This window comes from Palaemon carinicauda, chromosome 5 (assembly GCF_036898095.1).
Source record: "Palaemon carinicauda isolate YSFRI2023 chromosome 5, ASM3689809v2, whole genome shotgun sequence".
Taxonomy (NCBI): domain Eukaryota; kingdom Metazoa; phylum Arthropoda; class Malacostraca; order Decapoda; family Palaemonidae; genus Palaemon; species Palaemon carinicauda.
Genome location: NC_090729.1, coordinates 125,732,810 through 125,754,483, shown reverse-complemented (window position 1 = coordinate 125,754,483; position 21,674 = coordinate 125,732,810). Strand labels below are relative to the sequence as shown.

The window sequence follows — 21,674 nt, the reverse complement described above, 5'->3', positions numbered from 1 at the left end:
AAGTTGTTTACTTGAGAATTATAATTTAAAGAACTATTGTTATTGGGTTCATATATTAGGAAGATGTTTACTCTTAAAATGAGGTTCAAGTTTGAAAAAAATAAACTTTCCTTCGGTGTTATTTAAAGCTGCACCACTGAACAATGTCAAAGCTGAATTATTTGCCATGAGGATAATTTAATACAGCACAGTATTTTTGAAAGAATGACTTTCTATTAGTAAATTATGGCTCTTGGTACTTTGAAAGAAATCGCAGTAACTGGCTCACTTGCTTGTTTGAATAGTTCCCTACATTTTTCCTCATTAGGCAATTATTGAATCGGCAAAGGCAGTAAAAGAAGGGTTTCTGTTTGGATCTTTTAAAAGTCTCTTTTTAAGTAAAATAAAAATTTAAATTGTCTAGACCAAGTACTTCAGACTTGTCCGACAAAATAGTTACGTAAGAATTGTGATAATATTTTCGCTTAAACCATCTAAATATTAAAGTAGTTTATCTTTTTGAAGGGTATACACTACTATCAATTCCTGTTCAACTATCAACTCCATTTTCATGCAGCTATGAACTAGACAGCATAATTGGAATTTGGGAAATTCTTCAGAAAAAAAAGTTCCCCCATTTGCAACCTTGGGTTAGTTACACTTCGGTAAGTGATGGATTCACAAACTGGAATTTTGCGAATGTGAGTAAAACAAAAAATTTCGCGGAATAAAAAGTTCCAAAAGAGCATCATTGAAAGATAGCGCTCACACCAAAGTTCCCTTTCTGTCTGCATACTATAGTCTGTCCAGAATGTCATGAAACATCTAGTAGGTTTGCGGCGATGCCAAACTTCCTCAAGACTTTTAATCTGACTCAAGCTAATCCCAGCATCCTTCCATTCCGGGTCCTTTAATACGGTCGTAAAATTTCCTTTTTAATCCCATAATCTGGTTCTTTCCAGTCACACAAAAGCTGAATGGTTGTTGTGGATTAAGTTGACCTTGTGTTTCGAAAACAGCTCTTAAAGTTGATTGCTTTGTTTATTTTAAAAACATTCATGTAAAAAAATTTTTTTAGAGAGAGTTCGAGCACCATACAAAGTACGGGAGACAAGTAAATGTCCTTTAATACAGATCACAGTATTTCTACAACTTTGAAGAGATCCATCTCAGATGAAAATAAAAATTTAACGTTCTGTACCCTACGATCAATCTAGTTCAGTACAATACTGGAATCTTAATGTAATTTGAATTCTGATTGAATCAGTTTATATTTGAACATTATCAAATGTGTAGTCAAGTTCTTGGAGATATCTGTAGCCTGGCATCGTCTCTCTCTCTCTCTCTCTCTCTCTCTCTCTCTCTCTCTCTCTCTCTCTCTCTCTCACCATATTTGTTGTAGAATTGATGAATGTGCCAAACGTCAAATATTTCATAAAATAATACTTTTCTCCATTAAAACAATTTCTTGGATTTTAGGATAATGAAACGATAGAATTAATAGACATTTTCTTTAAAATAAGGCACTGTTTTAGTATAAAAATAAATTTGTCTTGGTTAACAGGAAGTAAATTCTCATATGAGGATGAAACCTCTAACATAGAAACAAGGAGTAAAACAAATGTATGCAGTGAAATCGATAAAGATTTTTCCCATAAAATAAATTGTTTACAAAAATATGTGTTGTTTACCATCACAGGATAAAACTAAACAACAAAATAAAACAGAAGTTTTCATTAAATTAAATCAAGATAATCCTCCAGTGTTTTTCAGCATTAATGTGTTCTGTATTATTCTTCATCAGATGAAGTTACTTCTATAGTAAATGAATCAACAAACTGATTCACAGCAACATCATTCTCTGTGTCTTTTATAATGATGTCTTCAACATGATTAACGGCATTTTTCCAATTTTCTGCTGTCACGCATGACAGTGTCACTTGCAGCAAAGATGTTAGATCTGCCATTTTAAATGTATTCCTTTTGGCTACATAGTCTTTAACCTGCGCCCAAATGAGTTCAATTGCACTATAATGGCAGTGATAGGGTGGGAGCCTTACGACCCTGTGACTTTTTTCCAAAGCTATTTTGTCGATGACATATAGTTGGTGCTAGTCTGCTTTTTATCACAAACTGATTGGATACCATCTCGACACACGCCCTTTTAATTAACGTTCCGGATGCGCAAGGGAAAAAAATTACCCACTAGGAAAATATCACTTTACTTCATTGTATAATGGATTACTTTGAATCTTCTTTTTGTTCCTACGGATTCTGAAATATGTAATCTATTGACCACACCAGCATATGGAAAGGGGAAATCGCTTTGAGTTTTCATATGCTGATGAATTATAACTGGATGAAAGAAAAGGTCTCAGGAAAGTACTGGGAAGGAATATGTTTACTTTTCAAATCTGTTAAGCGCAGCTGCGAATATTCCAACTAACACTGTTTTACTTTTTTATCTTTTTGCATGAAGTGGAGAGTTATGGAAACAAAGGAAAAAGTTGGAATTCCCACTTATGTGTTTAGGCTTATCGGCCCCCCCCCCCCCTCATCCCTGCATTGAGGTGAGGATAGAGTTGATTTCCCTTACGATATGGAAAACAAAGACTTGCAGTATATTTATGAATGCTGTAGCGGAAGTATCCAGAACTATTTTACTACTTAAAACCAATAGCATGTCGATTTTTTTTTCTTTTTTTTTAACTTCCAACACGTATGAAATTTACTGTAGTGTTCGGTACATCGTAGATTTTTCTTAAACTTGCATTAACAGTAAGTTAAACTTAAGTATGAGAATAATAGTAAAAAAATTGTCTTCTCCTTGTCAATAGTATTACACTTTGTTATAGGCGATAACCTGTTACATAAGGTTACAAAGGGAATCAATGCCTTATTTATCGAAGTAATATTTGAGCATGAATAGTTTCAAGTGACTGAAATCCTTATTATGGCTAATGTAGCTTTTATAAATTTCCTATTCAGCAGAAACATTAGTACAGACCTCCCCCCCATGTCTGAATGTCAGAGTGCCGGAGAAATAAGAAAAATGGCTGAAATTTGATCATTTAATTTCCAATATAGAAGAGAATGTCGAGGAAATCTTTTTGAGACTGTAATTAGAAAGGGAGAGCAATTAGACAAAAGATACTCTCTCGATCCCACACAGTGAGTACATTTTCAGAAGAATTGGTAGCTGAAATACACCAGTAGCGATAGATTAGATGGATAAAGAGTAAGTGGTTTTCCCCCTTCAAAATATTATATGTAAGTGTCGAAACGCTGTTCGAATGAATTTTGCATTTTATTAGTTTTTAGGCTGAAAAAGTCAGATGGAGTTTTATTTTGGCAATGGGAATGGGAATTTTTTGGAACACAAGCAAATGACTATTTTTTTTTACCTATAACTAACTTATTTCTTATTTCCACTCCCAGGTAGGCTTTCAGCCTGACAGTGGAATCAGTTGTCGTCTCCACTCAATTCTGTTTTCAAAAATCCTCTCTCTTTTCAGCTGTTCAATTCTTGGCATGTTGTGCTTTGTCAGAATCTCTTCAATTCCATCCCTCCGGCGTTTAATTTATAGGTACTGAAAATTAAGAAGGTAACTATTGTTGTGAAATATCACCTGTACCTCTAACCGGTTATTTTATATTTTATTTTAATGTACAGTATTCGTAAACTTCAATACTTCGTTTACCTACTGTGGGAAGTAAAATGCCCGAGTTGCCCTGTTCCGCTACAAGACAGTTACCCTCTGCGGACAACTACCCCCCAAAGACAGTTACCCCCTTACAATTACCCCTCATAATAGTTAATTAGTTAAATTGAGCCTTTACTTGTTATCTATTTCAAATAAAAACTTAAAATATCCAAATACTCCAGCTGTTACAAAGTTGTAGAATGATCTTCCTAATCGGGTAGTTGAATCAGTAGAACTTCAAAAGTTCAAAGTTGGAGCAATTGTTTTTATGTTGACCAGGCGGACATGAGTCTTTCTATAGTTCATATATGACATTTGTTTTTTACCTTGTTAATAGTTTACATATGACATATCTGTTTTGACGTTGTTACTATTTTTAGAATGTTTTTTTCTCATTTATTTATTTCCTTATTTCCTTATTTCCTTTCATTGCTGGGCTATTTTTCCCTATTGGAGACCCTGGGCTTATAGCATCTTTCTTTTCCAACTAGGGTTGTAGCTTGGCTAGTAATAATAATAATAATAATAATAATAATAATAATAATAGAAGTGTCACATTGGTGTTTAGATGGTACGTTTAAAACTATCTAGGATTTTTTCGTAACTTTATACAGTTCATACACTTATTAATGGTCATACAGTACACTTGGTTTACTTTTTTCTAACCGACAAAAGCCAAGCAGCATACACTGCCATGCTTGAACAATTGAAAAATATAGTAAATGGATTAACTCTAAAAACTTTCATGGTTGATTTCGAAATTGCTTTGATCAACAGTATGCGCACGGTTTGTCCACATACTCAGTTTGTTGTTGTTTTTTTCACTCGAGTCAAAACGTCTACAGAAAGATACAAATTTACGGATTTCAGCAAAGTTATCAAAATGACAAAAGAGTTTTCGATTAACATGCAAGTGATAGCTGATATTTGTCCCACATCATGATGTTGAAAGGGCTTTTGAACGATTGCGTGAAATACTGCCTCCAGAAACTTATCTATTACATGATTATTTTGAAGATACGTATATTGGATGCTTGTGCAGATGAGGACGACGTCAACCTATGTTTGAAGTCAATTTATGGAATATGTATGAAAGGGCTACAGAGGAACCTCCGAGAACCAACAATTCCGGCGAAGGTTGTCATCCAAATATTTGGAAATTTCTAACATTTATTAAACGAGAACAATCTTCACGAGTAAAGATGGCTCTTTTCAACGATCTAAATAAATATTTGAATTACTTTGATTTCCATTAACCTTCTTTCTAATATATGGTATTTTAAGTCTTTCTACTATATGGTATTTTAAGAGGATTGTCCTAAGGGGGTAATTGTCCTAAGGGGGTAGTTTTCCTCGGGAGGTATTTGTTCTAGAGCCCTGTTCAGTAGTTATTTTTCCTGCCCGTTTTAATTATATTGGTTTTCATCTCTTACATTTTATGCAGTCCCAGAATCAAAAGTATGTCTTAATAGCGTAAATATCGTCTTTTTCCATCTGTAAATGTTAGTATAATTGCTTTGAAAATGTTCAACCTGCAAGTAACTGACTACAAAAGCATACGAAAGCAGTTTGAGTTACGACAAGCAGACTCCATCCACACAACAGAACATTGTTTGGTAAACTTGTTTCCAAGACCCCTTTCTGTAGGTCTTGTTTCTTATCGAGCCAAAGTGTTGTAAATGTTTTAATGCTTGCGTCCAAACAATAACAGTTGAACATTGAGAGCCTGGTGATGGTAGCAGTAGTGATTTCTGTCCTAGCAACGAAATAATGGACAGTCGTGCGCTCAAAAAAAAAGATAAATAAATAAATAAAAAAATGAAAAAATATCTTTATTGATATTGCTGTGTGTTAGAAATAAAGGAATAAGGAAATTTGGTGACGAGAAAATTTAGTCATGTTAGGTTACTACGAGTTGAGTAAAGGAGAGAATGGATCAAAAAAGATTTTACAATCTTAACTTGATGTTGGAATTACAATCGCCAAACAGGGTACTAATGTGATTAGTGTTTATGCTGAAGCCCCATTACAGACATTGTTTTATATCTATAGGATGCAACTATACAGCACTTCAATATACATTACAACAAGGATTTCCAAGCATTGTTTGTGTAAGATTATAACCGAAACTTGCGGAGAAATCTATGATGTCCTAAGAAAAGATATGTCTTCAATTTGCTAATTTGCCCCAGTTCTCGTCTATGCTGACTGAGAAGTGTTAGTTTTGCTTCAGCTCTTCATCGATAACATTATCAATATTAATGTCCAGAGGTATTGGAGACATTACTGCAACTGTTTCATCACGATACAACTTTTATCAAGTTTAAAGTTTCTTCCTGGACCTATAATAAGAAGTTGGATATTTTCAAACCTTAGAGGATACAGATATGTTACATAATTGTCATTGGGGAAAACCTTAACTTCCTACGTTAGTCAACGACTTCTCCCCATATTTGCTATTTAATTTTGCCTTTGGTTCTTTTACATAAAACAGTTTCCCCGTGATTTTTACGTATTTATGTAAATGTATGTTCAAGCAAAGCATTCCAATAAAACTAGATTAATGTCCAGCCCACTTGATGAACTCAGGCTAGCGTGAATCCCGTCAAATTCGCCATCACCGACACTATCATCTTGTTGTGTGTTCATATCGCATTCCCAATCATTTAGGGATTCTCTCCAAATTCGGTAGGATATTAAAGGAATTTCGTTTGAGGATCTCTCTCCATTCCATTCCATTGTGGGAATACTGGAACCTTCAGAGGAATGGCTTTTCCATTCCCAGCCAAAAGGGTTTTGGAATAACGTTCACCATTCACCGCATGCCGGTTCTATGTTACGGGATTTTCCTCAATCAAAATACTGCGATTTAAAATGCACAAAGACAGCCGATGGAAAATGGCTCAAGGACGGCAGGCAGTCTCTGATACCGGACTGTCCGTATTCGTATAGATTTCGCACGACCCACCAAACCTATCCTTTCGAGCAGTTCTTTCTTTTTGTCTTATATTTGTGGTTTTTGTTTTTAGTTGCGGAGGTTTGATTGGTCTTGGATTCAGTTACATACGTACTTTTTCAATGAAAAGGCCCGTAGTTATGTATATGAATGACAGAAGGTTGAATCGTTTATTAACATATCCTTGCATTGGGCAAGTTCTCGATTATTTCATCATATTTATGTTGTATTAGGGATATCTTAACATGGTGAAAGGGTTTATGTATCGTCATGATTAGCAAAGCTGTATTGGTCAGGGCCACCCATACTAGGTTGGTTTGCCTTGAGCGATCAAACTAAAGCGTGATGATGAAATGGCCAAATCCCAAACATGAATAAGGACATACCAGAGGCTTTTGTCCTGCTGTGGACCAGATGATGATGTATATTTGGAGGGAAGACACCAGATGAATGTATCGTAAAGAAAAGGGTTTTAGACATGAAAGCGATCCACATATTTCCATACTTTTTATTATTCAATGGTTTAAGGTTAATCCATTTATCCACATATTTCCATTCTTTTTATTATTCAATGGTTTAAGGTTAATCCATTTATCCACATATTTCCATTCTTTTTATTATTCAATGGTTTAAGGTTAATCCATTTAACAGGATCTCTCTTGCAGTCAAGTTTTTTTTTATCCATTCCAAATGTCACTTAAGGATTTACTCATGATTGTTACTTCCAGTATTTGTCACTAGATAGCGTGGTCATAATTTCTCGGAATTATGAATCATTTCAAAATGGTTAAGAAATTGTATGTAGGCCTGCTACTCTTCCGATGGAGTTTTCGGTTATTCTCGTAATTCAATTGTTTCAAAAGTACTTTTTTTTTTTTATCCGATGACAGTTGCCAACGATGCTTCTTGACTACGTCGTGACTTGGCAAGCGTGGCATGTGTAACGTTTGTTATATATATTTTCCATATAGCTGTTACAAATAAATGAATTAAATACTGAAATTTACGAAAGCATTTCGATGACCAATTTATATCGCAACCTGATTCCCAAATCTATAAAGAAAGGCTTTTTCAATTTACTTTTTGCTGTTTTCTTGTGCTTTCATTCATACTCGAAATACATCGAATACCTTAATTCCCTCAATACTTTGAGGACTCGTGTCCACGTCGTCAAGCTTTTTATTTTGTACGAGATTGGTGTCAAATGTAAAGAAAAATTAAACAAAACCCTGACAAAGTCAAATAGAAAAATAGTTTGTATCTTGTGCCAGAAAGAAAAATCAGTAGATCATTCGATAGCTTATATTTCAAGTTCAAATTCTTGTAAGCAGATGAAGAGGAAGAAGAATGACCGAAGTAACCTCCCTTGCTTCCAGGCTCCCTGAACAACCGATCGGGACACAGGTTCATCCTACCCATATCACCGGTCAAACCATATTTTGTTAGTAATTTTAAGCAGTGTTATACCGTTTTTGGGAGTACGTGAAGAGTACCGTTGTAAGTTTTAAGTGTACATCCTTCTCTTTAAGCTACAGCGTGAGAGTTTGGTAGTCTTTAGACATAATTTATACATATTGCCAGTGTAATTTCAGTGTTTTACGAAGGTACCATACCGTGGATGACATTTGACAGTAGACTACATTTGGAACCTTCGTGTTTCAAGTGTAGATATAAATTATGCATCTTATGTAAATTAAAGTGTATAGGGTTTGTGGTAACGCAGAATTAGAGCATATGGTGCTGCATATTCATCCTTTAACAGCTGCATTGATTTGGTTATGTTTAGGTTGAAGATCCGCCATTTTAGTCGACCTGCTCTTCTACCTGACAAACCTATATATGATTTAGCAAAGCCTTAAATGTTTGCTGACATTTGTTTTGGTAAATAATCAGTAAGTGAAATTACGAATTCTACGGCTTGGGAAATAATTGTTCCTGCCTTGTTGAATAATAATTGGATAGGATTCAAACCCTGTTTATCCATATTAGGTTGTGCGCGCGAAAGGAGGCGTAGAGTTAGTACAAAAATCGGATACTCTAAGATTTTAATACACCTGAATTTTTAATCATATACTTTCAGATGTTATAAAATACCATTTTGATAATGTCATCATCTTGTGGCTTAAGTAGGATTAGAGCCTCCAGGGAATTCAATACATGCTAGGAAAAGGGGCTTTTTTGCACGGCCTTTCAAGTTTTTTTGTCTCAATTTCAATATGTTTATTATATAATGAAGTGGTTTTTATTGGCTTGTGTGAAGTTGAAGACCCTCAGATTGGTGTGATAATGCAAAATATTACAATTTGGAGAGAAGGTATTATTGTATTTTGCTAATTTCCTAATAGTTTTGTCTTAATTATATTACTTATAATGATGCAGAAAGACCACTAAATTTTCTCTTAAGACGCAATAGTATATTCCTCACCTCAGAGATAATGACGAACAGCCTTTGCTTGAAGACATTGTTAAACGTAAGAAATCGGTTGAAGGTTTGATAATTCGCCATCTAATTAAGAAAGGTAATTAGGTTGTTATATATATGTATATATTAAGTACCATTTTATAGGCTTAAGAAAATCATACTCATATCTCGAAAATTTACATTTACGTAGACAGTTATCAAATAGCCACTTGGATTATGATCCTATGAACGTGCTAGTTTTCGCTTCAACTCATCTTCAATAATATTATAAATATTAATGTCCCGAGTTGTTATAGAATTTGCTGTAACTCGCATCACGATCTCTATAATCATCGGCCTTCACTTCCCAAAGGCTGCAGGGTGGTGTTAATACAACTCTTGTTTAAAGTTGCTTACTGAGCCTATAAAACAAGTAGGACATGTTTAAACATTAAAATAGAGGATGCAGAAATGTAATATAATTGCCATCTGTGAAAAAACTTCAACTTCCTACGTCAGTCACGGACTTCTCCCTATGTTTTCGATTTAATTTTGCCTGTGGTACTTTTACACATGAATATAGTTTCCCCGTGATTTTTACGTGTGTATGTCTGTAATGGAATAATGTCCAGCCCACTTAATGAACTCAGCCTAGCGTGAATCTAGTTAAATTCGTCATCACCGGCGCTGTCAGTTTGTGTACATATCGCATTCCCAATCATATAGGGATTCTCTCTTGAATTCGTTCGGATATTAAAGGAATTTTGTTTGAGGATCTCTTTCCATTCCATTCTATTGTGGGAATACTGGAACCTTTGGTGGAATGGCTTTTCCATTCCTAGCCAAATGGTTTTTGGAATAACGTTCAGCATTCGCCGCATGCGGGTTCTTTGTTATGGTATTTTCCTCAATCAAAATACTGGGATTAAAAACTCGCAAAGACTGCCGATGGAAAATGGCTGGAGGACGGCAGGCAGTCACTCCGATACTCTGCTCCTTCCGTATTCGTATAGATTTTACGCGACCCACCAAACTTGCCCTTTCGAACTATTTTTAACTTTTGTCAAATATTTGGGGTGTTGGTTTTTGTGTTTTAGGTGTGGTTTGATTGTACCTCAATGAAAAGGCCTATAATTACTGTATGTATTTAAATGATAGAAGGTTGACTTGTTATTAGTACATCCATACATTTGATAAGTTCTTAAATATTTAATTAAATATATATTTCGAGTGGGGATACCTTTCTGGTTTTTGTATCGCCATGCTCAGCAAAGCTGTACTAAAATAGTCAGGGCGACCCATACCAGGTGGGTTTGCTGTGAGTGATCAAACTAAAGTATCCCGTCATCACCAATTAGCAATGGAGAGCGTGATGATGAAATGGCCAAACCGCAGACATGAATAATAACATGTTTGAAGCCTTTGTCCTGCAGTGGACTAGAAACCTCTGCATTGTTGTTGATGTATATCTGGAGGGAAGACACCAGATGAGTGTATTGGAAAGAAAAGGGTTTTTACATGAAAACTATCCACACTTTTACATTATTTTTATTACTCCGTGGTTTAAGGTTTTATTAATCCAATTAGCAGGATGTCTCTTTGAGTAAGGTTTTGTATTCATCCCAAATGTGTCACTTGAGGATTTACTCATAACTGTTACTTCCAGTAATTGACACTAAATAGCGTGGTCATAATTCAGGTCAATGTATGAATAATTTCAAAACGATTAAGGAATTCTGTAGGCCTACTGCTCTTCCGATAGATTATTCGATTGTTCTAGAAATCAATTCCTTTTTTTTTTTCTTTTAATCAGATGACAGTTGCCAACGATGCATCTTGACTACAAGTTGTCAGTTCACGAATTGGCAAGGGGACACACAACTGTTATATTTATTTTCAATATAGCTGGTACAAATAAATGAATTGAATACTGACATTTACGGAAGTATTTCGGTGATCAATTGACGTAGATTATGTAATAAATCATCGCAGCCTGTGATTCCCATATCTATAAAGAAAGACTAACCATTTAAATATGCTTTTTGCTGTTTTACTGTGATTCAGTTTACTCGGAGTACATCGAATATCGTAATTCCCTCTGTACTTTGAGCGCTCGTAACCACGACGTTGTCTTTCATTTTGTACATTAGTGTTAAATGTAAAGAAATATAAAAGAAAACTCCAAAGGTTAATAGGAAAAATGTTTAGCAACTTGTACCAGAAAAAAAGCAATGTATCATTCGATAGTTTGTATTTTAATTTGAAGTGTTTGTAAGCATCAGAAGAAGAGCCTGACCAAAGTTACCTCCTTTGCTTCCAGGTTCCCTGGACAACCAATCAGGACGCCCGTTCATCCTACCCACATCGCCCGTCAAACCATATTTTGTTAGTAATTCTAAACAGTGTTATACAGTATTTGGGAGTCCGTGTAGAGTACCATTGCAAGGTTAGGTGTACATCCTTCTATTTAAGCCACAGCGTCGGAGTTTGGTGGCCCTTAAATATAATACACATATTGCCAGTGTAATTTCAGTGTTTTATAAAGGTACCGTACCGCGTGTGACATTTGGCAGTAAACTACATTTGAAACCAGTTTTAAAAGTATATATCATACAATTATGCATCCTATGTAAATTAAAGCGTGTTAGGTACGTGGTATCATGAATGAGAGCACTTAGTGCTGTATATTCATCATTTAACAGTCGCAGTGATTGCTAATGTCTAGGTTGAAGATCCGCCATTTTAGTCTACTACCTGACAAACCTGTATATAATTATGCCAAGCCTTAAAAGCTTGCTGACATTTGTTTTTATTAAGTAATTATAGTGGTCGTTGTAAAATTATAAATTTGATGGCGTTTTATAAACGGTCGATTATGTTCCTGCCTCGGTGAATAAAAAATTGGATAGGATTCAAAACCTAGATGTCCATATTCGGTTGCCTGAGCGAAAGGAGTTAATACTGAAAACGGGATGCTTTCAAGATATGAGTATACATATACTTTCAGATGTTTTAAAATACCCTTTTGAAAATTTAAAGCTCTTGCGGCTAAAGTAACATTAGAGCCTTTTGGGAGTTGAATACATGCTAGGAAAACGGGCCCTTTTGTGTGTGTGTGTGTGTGTGTGTGTGTGTGTGTACGGCCTTTCAAGTTTTTATACCCCCATTTCAATTTGTTATATAATAAATGCCTCTTTGATGATGTCTTGGTTTTCGAGCGCCTTTTGTTTTCTCAGTGTTGTATATTCAGTAAGAGCTTGTGTTCTTTTTTCGTGATGCATTGTGGGTAAGAGCTCCCGATCGCCTTTTGTTGCCCACATTTTTAGAACCGCAAGTGATTGATCTCTAGATACGGTAGGAATTTGATTCTTACTAAGGCAAGCCAAGGGCAGCGAGCATTACACAAAATACAAAGACAGGTATTAAACTTTTATGTTGTTGTTGGTGGAGTTTTCAAGTGCTAGCTCTCCCACTTTGAGCAACCATAACTAAGTTTGTTAGTAAAATTGCTGTTATTGTGCTTAAAAACAAACCTTTGGTAGAAAATAAGTACCGCAAACCTGCATCATGGTTAGAAACAAAAGGGAGAATGGGCAAGACAAATAAGATGGGAATGTGATCAATGGTATCGTAAGGAATCTGTTAGCGTTAACGTTATTTACATTAATCAAATGAAATTCTATCTCAAATGAATTTTTGTATTGAGAGCGTGTAAATTGTTGGAATTTGAAATTAAATTGGAAAATGAACGGTGAGAAAAAGTTACTGCTCTATGCTCTTGTGTAACTTCAGAAAGCGAAGGCAGAATGTCATACGTTTGTGGGAGGAGCCGGTAGTTGACTTGGCAAGCTGACCATACATAAACTGTCTGCTAATTTTTGAAGATTTTTGTATCATTGGAAGTTGTTTACAGGAAAATTATAATTTAAAGAAATATTGTTATTGGGTTCCGATATTAGGAAAAGGTTTACTCTTAAAATGAGGTTCAGGTTTGGGGTAATAAATTTTACCCTATCATCATTCGAAGCTGCTGCACTGAATAATATGAAAGCTGAATTATTGGCAATGGGAGCAAATTTATTAAAGCACAGTATTTTTTTTAATGGTGTATTATCAGTAAATTAGGGTTCTTGATTCTTTAAAAGAAAATCGCAGTACCTAGCTAACTTGCTTCTCTTAATAGTTTCCTACATTTATTTCCTCATTAGTGAACCAATGAATCGGCAAAGTTAGTGAAAGAAGTGTCTGTGTAGGTCTCTTTAAGTTTTTTTTTTTTTTTTTTAATTTTGAAGTAAACAAAATTGAAATATTTTAGACCAAGCATTTCAGACTTATTCAACAATCGAGTTACGTAAGAATTGTGGTAATAATTTCGCTTAAACCATCTAAATATTTGAGTAGTTTCTCCCTGAAAAGTTTATAGTATTATCAATTCCAGTCCAACTATAAACTAGATTTTCATCAGCAGCTTGCGAAAATCTATAGCTATAAGCGAGGCAGCACAATTAAAATTTCGGAAAATTTTTCAGAATAAATTTTGCAATTTTCCCACGCTTTGGGGCAGTTACATTTTATCAAGTTTGCGAATGCGAGTAAAACAAAAAACTTCGGGGAATGAAAAGTTCCAAAAGAGCATCATTGGACGATAGGTCTGATACCAAAGTTCCCTTTCCGTGTGCATACCATTTGGTGCTAGTCTGGTTTTTATCACAAAGCGATTGGATACTACCAGCTCGACACGTCCTTTTAATTAACATTCCGGTGCGCAAAAAAAAAAAAAAAATAGATTAACCCATTCATTGGAAATTTATCATTTTACTGTATTGCATAAGGTATTTCTTTGAATCTTTTTGTTTTGACGGATTCGGAAATGTGGATTTAATTGACCACTCCAGCGTATGGAAAGGAGAGATCGCTATGCGTTTATATATGCTGATGGACTAAAACTGAATGGAAGAAAGGTTGGAAGAAAGTTCATAAAATAGGTGTTGGGAAGGAATACGTTATCTCTTCAAATCCGTTGAGCGCAGCTGCTAATTTTCTTTTTAGCTTACATTCTTTATTTTGGTTTTGTGTGATGTGGAGAATATTTTGGTTTTGTGTTATGTGTCGAGTTGTGGAGAATGAGAAAAATGTAGATCTCCCTCTTATTTTCTAGGCTTTTCTTTCATCATCATATCTTATCTCACCAATGTTAAACCCACAGAATTGCATTGTCGTTTCTCTCTCAGGTCTTGATCTGAGCAATAATGACCCAGTAGGCACCCTAATAGGAGATGATCCACTGTGGGTGTTGCCCCACATGGGCATTCAGGGTTGGTGGCTAATCCACTTTAATTTTGTGGTTGCTATTTCCAGTGTTGCATACTTTTACCCTTGTTCTGTTTAGGGTTACCCAGTCATTCCTGGTAAGGGTCGTTCTCCTGGGCAGGCCTTTGCTTGGGCATTGTGTGTTGCAGTAATTGGTCTCCTTGCAGGATAACAGGGGCACAACGTGAAAGTTTGCTACTTAACCCTAGGCTTCCGTTTTTCCTCTGATATTGCATTGAGGTGATGTTCTGGTTAATTTCCCAAATGATATGAAAAACAAAGATTCGCAGTAGCGTTGCTTGTAACGAACGTATCTGGAACAATTTTACTACACAAGACCAATAGCTTGTCGACATTTGTAAGTTTTAGCAAAATATTAATGAAAGATTCTAGCAGTTCCTCAAAATAAATACTTGAAGTTTCAATGTTAATATCATTGGGTGATGATTCTAGACCAGTTTCGGTTCTAATTTTCAACTTTAAACACGTATATGATTAGGGTTCGGTAAATTGTCAATTTTTCTAAATTTTAAGACCAATTTTGCGTGTAACGGGACTTTAAACAGAAGTAGTGAAAATGGAAGAGATTATTTTAAGGTGGTGCACGTTAATCATATTACATGTAGTTATAGGTGGTAACCTATTGCATAATTTTACGAGGAGAAGTTATGCTCTTTTTAGCAAGTAACAGAGTATGAACAGTTTCAAGTGACAGAAATCCTTATCATGGCTAATTTAGCTTTTATAAATCACCGAATCGGAATAAAAACTTTGACAAATATCTCCCATGACTAAATGTGAGTGCCAGAGAAAGAAAGGAAGATGGTGGAAATGTTTATCACATTTAGTATATCAATGAGACTTTAATAATTTAGTTTTCAAAGATAGAAGAGAATCTCTAGGACCTCTATTCGTGACTGAAATTAGAGTAGGAGAACATTTAATCACTTACTCTTACACAGTGAGTAATTAAAAGGGTAAAAAGGTGGTGGTGCGTGTTCACCCTCGGAATGGGATAGTTATCAAACTCGAAACGTTCGAATGAATTTTGGGTTTTATTACTTTTTAAGTAAGCTAAAACAAAACGCCATCATACTTTTTCAATCGTGGGAATGCGGATCTTTTCGGTCACAAGCAATTGTCAATTTTTTATCTTCTATAAATTAACCGAGAATTAATTAGGAAACTGTGAAATATTTTTACCTCTTAACTGATAATTTTATGTTTTTTCAAGTTATCCATTATCTCCATAAACTATACTTCTACTGTGAGACAAAATGGCCGGATTGCCTTGTTCAGTAATTGTTTTCCCTGCTTTTATTAATTATATTAGTTTTAATTCTTAACATTTGACGACGAGTGCCAGTCAAATGTATGCCTAACAGTATGAATATTATTATTTTTTTTTTTTATTTTGAAAATATCTACCCTTCAAATAACAGGCTACTAACTAAAGCATACGAAAGATTATAATTTAAAACGAACAGACCGCTGGTGGTGGGCCTTTCCCGGATTATTGAACCAACTTTAACTGTCTGTAGCCTAGTTGTCTGGCTCCTTTGTCATCTTGCTTCAATTTCTTGTTTGCTAACTGTGTGGACACACACAACTCGCTAACTTTAACATACTACAGACCCCCAACAAATTTTAAAAGCCAGTACTTAAGTACAAACTCTATAAGGGCAAACGGTCAGCGCTAGCCATAAAGGAAGAAATCCAATATCACGTCTCTTTCATATCAGTGTGACTTACATGAATTCTATCAACATGAAAAACAAAATTGCTCCCAATAATTGGCACAGAATAAGACAGATGCATAAGGCCACAGTTACAGCTGCTGCCTCTACTAAAACAGCAGGCATCAGACATCTACAAGAGCTGCCTGCTGATGTTACCATGATGTATGGTGCAGCTCTGTAACGCTCTTACACCTACCAAGGGCTATACATTTTAGTCCTATGTAAAAGATCAAGTCCTGACCAAGCTACAAAAGCCCATACAGAAATACAAACCAGCACACATTACATTTAATGTGTACAACACAGTATGAAAGCAAAAACAAGACACAAAATGGGAGGCACAGGAGTTTGCTACCGTGATCAGCAAGGCAAAAGCCCCCAGTAATTCGGTTAGCTTCCTCAGAATGACGAGAACAACTGAACTATTTGAACATATGGCGGACACAAGTGCTTATCTTGCGCAGATACATCATTCATTATTTTCACAAAGGGAATCCTGCACTGTCGAACAGGAGATTACTGACCTATAAGACTGCACTCGCAGAGGGGCAGATACGGGAGTCCTTTTCCATGTTGTATATACTAGAGTCTTATAAACGTATAGTCTTATAAACTTGTAACCATACATGATCGATAAAAATTAAGGTTTTCTTACAGGGTCAATTTGGGGATATGTCTTTTTTTCAACAAAGATGAGATGTTATAAAAAAAAAAAAAACTTTAAAAATCCATTACTAATAGTGGGTTATAATGTAGATGACGCCTCTTTAATTACTAAGGAAATCGCTGAAGTTGAATTTGTGAACAAAGTATAAGATAAAAAGATTTTATTTTTGAAATTCTGTCTGTTACGGTTTAAGTATTGGGTCAGTTTTTATCTTTAAAATGTATGTGTGTGTGTGTATATATATATATATATATATATATATATATATATATATATATATATATATATATATATATATATATATATATATATATATATATATATATATATATATATATATGTATATAATCATTTCAGGTACATGCTATTTGCATACTAATATTTTTGTAATTCTTACCCTCATACCCCACATAATCCGTAAATTTAATGATAGTGACTCCCATACTAAGCCTATCGTACTTTGTATATTCTCTTCTCCCTCCCGCTCTATTACATTATTTGTAGGCCTATGCATCCCATTTGTTTTTCCCTCCAAATATTATAGAACCAAATATTATAGAACTAATTGTACTAACTTGTTACCCTTACAACGCTATCTAAGTATATAATTAAAGGCCCAACAGGCTTTTAAATGATTTGTAATGAGTATTACCTACAGCTACAGTATAGGGGATAGGATAGGTGGGGGAGGGGAGGGGGGGGGGGGAATTAGGATTTTGGAAGGATTGGAGAGGTTAAGTGTCAAAATGAAATGCAGTGGGAGGTGAAAAGATTGGGACAGACCTCCGGGGGGGTTATGTTTTTGTTTAATAGTTTTATGGGGCTTGCTTCTTTTTGTTTATTTACTTTTATTTTATTTTAGTACTATGGATTTGGTTCGTCCTGAGCAGTGAATGGAGCTACCCTTTTCCGCCAGGATTTTTTTTTTTTTAATAGAGAAAAAGCAATAACACACAACAATGAGTAATTCCAAATCTTCAAACAGTAGTGACAGTTGACAGCATCCGCCCTTGCTTTGAACCATGGCGCAAAGCCTGGTTTCCTAAATGCAAGGCCAATAGAATTTTAACAGGTCAACCCACGGCCGCTTGAAATTTTTGTGGTATGCACATCCATGACGTCAACAGGTTCAAAAGAGGTACTCCTAGACTGAACCTATGGTCAGTCTGTAATTAGCGGCCCAGAAGGTCAGACATCCATCTCTCTCAGACTCGATCTGTCTTGCGGCCTTGCTCTGTCTCAAACTAATCAGAAATAATCTGTTAGATTCAGGTTTCAAATTAGATGGAAGCAAAGGATGCAAATATGTGAAAAATTCAAGCATACGAGAGAGAGAGTGAAGGGAAGTAGGAAAGTCTTAAAAGACATCATTCAAATTAAATGATAATCATAATGATGTAGAAGGCTCTAGAAGAATGAATGTTCGTCTTGCTGCACAGCTGTTATCTGAAACAACAGCCAAATCTATACAGTTTTTTGGTGAGCAAGGACTATTAAAGAGTAAGGATTGGGATACCACTAGTCAATTCATATTGCTAGCAGATAAGTGGTTTTTTCTTTTTAATTCAAGGCTATTTACAGATTCAAATAAATCTTCAAGAAATGCCTGTGGAGCAAATTTGGCAACACAAAATCAGGTTTTGGAACAAATGATTGAGACTGCAAAAGAAATGAGAGTTTGTGGGAAGAATTTCTTATATCAATTTCAGAAAGGGCTAATACTTTCTTCAAAATCCCTCTCTAAGCTGTACCTAATGTTAAATGAGAAATATAATGTAACCTACTTGCTGACCTACAGATTGAACCAAGATTGTTTAGAGCATTTTTTCTGCTGCCTTAGACAAATGAATGGAAATTATGACCACCTATCCCTTGTGCAAATAAAGTACAGAATAAAAAAATTTCTTGGAAAGGAAATTGCCTTGATGGGATCTCGGTATAACAATGAACAAGAATGCTATGATACCAATATTTCAGATGTAGCACTTGCTAAAATAGATACCACTGCTCCTATCATTAACACAGAAAATTTAGAGGAAGAACTTTGCTTATCTGCAATGATTTTTGCAGCTGATGATGATGAGCTACAATGTGATGAACCTCCTTCATTTGATGGGCAAGTTATGACTTTTGAGGAGGCCATGGAAACCGAGGCACTTAGGTATGTTGGCGGTTTCTTGGTAAAAAAAAATGTCCTCAATATGAGTTCCTAGGATCCAGTGTTTCAAAGGATGATAATACATGGCTGTCAGTCATAAGCAGGAGAGAAGGGAAACTAAAAAAACCAAACCAGGATTTTTTAAACAGTTACAGACCATGGAAATATTGTTTAACTGTTACCATGGAGAGACCTCACTAAAAGGTGAAAAAAATGCTTTAAATAAATTGACAAAGTGAATGGTAAATTTGGTTTCTTTACCTGAGGATGTCATTTCATATTTCATAAAGTGCAGAATATTCTTCAGAATGAGAATTCTGAAAAGAAAAATATCAGAAAAGAAAAATATCAGAAAAAAAAAATTTCAAAATTAATAACAAAGAATTTACCAGTGCAGAGAAAATGTACAGAAAAAAAAATCAAAATGTACATATAGAAGAAAATAATAAAGCACTAGTGCAAGTAAAAACCAAAATAGCAAGAAAAAAAATTATTATAAATTGTGTAAAAAAGAAAATTAATTGTATAAATAAGCTTTAATAGATTTAAAGCATGTAATGTACAGTTGTGTGTAATATGCAATATTGTGAAATAAATGAGATCACAAATGTTTGTCGTCTGGACAATTTTGCACTTTAGCATATTTTTTTCTTAAATTTCCAGATATGATTATTGAGAGGTCACCATTATCTAAATATAAATCGCCTCTATTCTATTGGCCTTGAGCCTTGCCTAAATGCATCCAGGCTACCCGTCTACCCTGTTAAATCAATTCTGGGAAGGCAAGCGTATATGCCGCCCACCTGTTTTATGGCATTGTGCTTGATGGGCTGCCAACACACAAGCCTATGTTAAACATTATGGCAATCATAAACGAATGAGCTCCGGGTGGGCAGGTGGTAAAACCACCTCGTGGTTTCACTGACGGATGATAGTTCACAATTTCATTTTTTCTGCTGGCATACGAGTAGCAACTCGGATTATGTGGGACCATTTGACCGGTAGCCTGCAGTGCTCCAACCAGCTGAGGAGGCCCGGTTTCTTCGTTGCTGAGGTAGGGCAGAGATTATTCTGTACAAGATCTACTTATATAGACATGGATTCTATAGACATCGTTGACAGACAGTCGTAAGTAAGCGAACGATCGTAAACTGCATTAAGTACCAATATTGGCGGCTTTCTAGGGGTTTGCAATGATGTAGGGGATTTCGGTAATTTTCAAGGGGGTTCTAGTATTCACCTGAGGTTTCCAGTAAATCCGGGGGATTCCAGTAATTCGAGGTACCGAACTAAACAAAGAAATAAATAAACCACGAGAAGTAATAACATTAGAGATCATCATCCCACAAGTTTAAGCAAGTTATTTACATCATTGTTACTGCGCCTCAACAAAATAAGTTTAAATACATTTTTTTCCTTGAATTCGTTTGGTTTTTTCTGTAATTTATTATTATTATTATTATTATTATTATTATTGTTACTACTACTACTACTACTACTACTACTACTACTACTACTACTACCTGCTAAGCTACAACCCTAGTTGGAAAAGCAGGAGGAAATATCCCAGTGAGGAAAGGAAACTTAAGAAAAAATAAAATATTTTAAAAACAGTAACATTGAAATAAATATTTCCTATAAAAACAATAAGATATTTAACAAAACAAGAGGAAGAAAAATAAGTTAGTGTGCCCGAGTATACCCTCAAGCAAGCCATGAGTACATTGCCACATGCATTCAGAAGATTTATTCATCGCGTACTTAGCTTGTTCGGAGCTCGGGACTCTGGGTCTGGAATCACAGAACCAGCAGTTCAGCTGACGGGTGCGACGTTTCCATTTTCTTTTTACAAAAAGAGTAGTCGGTCAGGTTTGCACCTTACTTACTTACTTTTACTTTTAGAGGTTTATTTCTCGCCCTCCATCAAACACTAAAGGTCTGTTCAGGCGGGCCTTGGTGTATGAAAAAAATAATTCCTTTCCAGTTAATATTTTGCTCTGTATCGTTATCAGTTATTTCGCTAGCATTTGTATTCAGGCTTAATAGTTTTCAGGTCACTATTATAACACTTTCTAAAAAGATAAGTCTTCAGGTTTTTCTTGAAGGCAGCCACATTTGTGCTATTCTTGACATCGAGTGGAAGGTCGTTAAAGAGTCTCGGTGCAGCATAACTGAACGTTCTTCCTCCTATTGCATGATTCACACTAATTTCGAATAGTCTATGGGGGTCATCTGCATGTCTAACTCTTACAGTGGCGCTGGTAGCTTCAGGGTAGGGGATCAAGCAATCACGAAGATATTTTGGCTTATCACCTGTAAGTGCTTTGTGAGTCAACAAGCAAATTTTAAATTCAATCCTAGCCTTAACAGGTAACCAATGTAGATCGATCAGTGCAGGAGTTATTCTCTCCCGAAATTTAATGCCTTTTATCAGTCTAGCCGCCCGGTTTTGCACATTTTGAAGCTTCCTTAGTAGTGTATTGGGCAATTTGTAGTACAGAGAATTGCAATAATCAAGCCTTGATATTACATGACTCACCACTAAAATTTTTGTACTGCCCTCTGTTAAATATTTTCTAATAAATGCTATGTTTCTCAGGTGATAGTTACACACTTTCACTGTGTTCACAATTTGGTCCTTCATTGACAAATTACAGTCTATCAGTACACCCAAATTTTTCACAACAGGCACAATCCCAACATCAGCATCACCAATTTTTATACTTTGAATTAACTGGTAATTCTTCAAAGCCACCCTTG

At 35.3% G+C, this 21,674-nt stretch overlaps 1 long non-coding RNA gene across 6 annotated transcripts in view; it reads left to right on the top strand.

The window, feature by feature from the left end:
• LOC137641475 (uncharacterized) overlaps positions 1-21,674 on the top strand; it is a 135,172-nt gene that overhangs the window by 80,309 nt on the left and 33,189 nt on the right. The window contains exons 1-2 of one of the 6 annotated variants that reach the window (XR_011044522.1): positions 7,905-8,136; positions 11,361-11,425. The exons of 3 other annotated variants lie outside the window; for them this stretch is intronic. This is a non-coding gene — a long non-coding RNA (uncharacterized lncRNA). Of the gene's footprint in view, positions 1-7,904; positions 8,137-11,360; positions 11,426-19,802; positions 19,969-21,674 lie in introns of those variants that run through there. 2 more of the 6 variants (XR_011044521.1, XR_011044525.1) reach the window with 2 other exon arrangements.